Here is a 267-nt window from a genome sequence, read left to right on the forward strand (position 1 = left end):
TATATAGAATACAGTATATACATAAACAGAATATATATACATAAACAGATTTTTTGCAATGATCACTCAAATGTGGTCATCAAACACTTATAATGACGTGACAAAGATACGTAATGATGGAGGCAGGGCAGTTAACAATTTAACAATAAACTTTATTATCCAAAATGAGTCTGACATCAGTGCACTGAACAGTAAAGTTGAAGTTTATTCAACTTTAATTCAATTCAATTCCATTCAACTTTATTCCTTTGAAGTTTATTTCACTTC

At 28.8% G+C, this 267-nt stretch overlaps 1 protein-coding gene across 1 annotated transcript in view; it reads right to left on the minus strand.

Moving 5' to 3' along the window:
* The window catches only part of dus3l (dihydrouridine synthase 3-like (S. cerevisiae)), a 15001-nt gene that overhangs the window by 11902 nt on the left and 2832 nt on the right, over window positions 1-267 (minus strand). The window lies entirely within an intron of this gene.

The sequence above is a fragment of the Sinocyclocheilus rhinocerous genome, unplaced genomic scaffold (genome assembly GCF_001515625.1).
Source record: "Sinocyclocheilus rhinocerous isolate Xijiao unplaced genomic scaffold, SAMN03320098_v1.1 scaffold3283, whole genome shotgun sequence".
NCBI lineage: Eukaryota > Metazoa > Chordata > Actinopteri > Cypriniformes > Cyprinidae > Sinocyclocheilus > Sinocyclocheilus rhinocerous.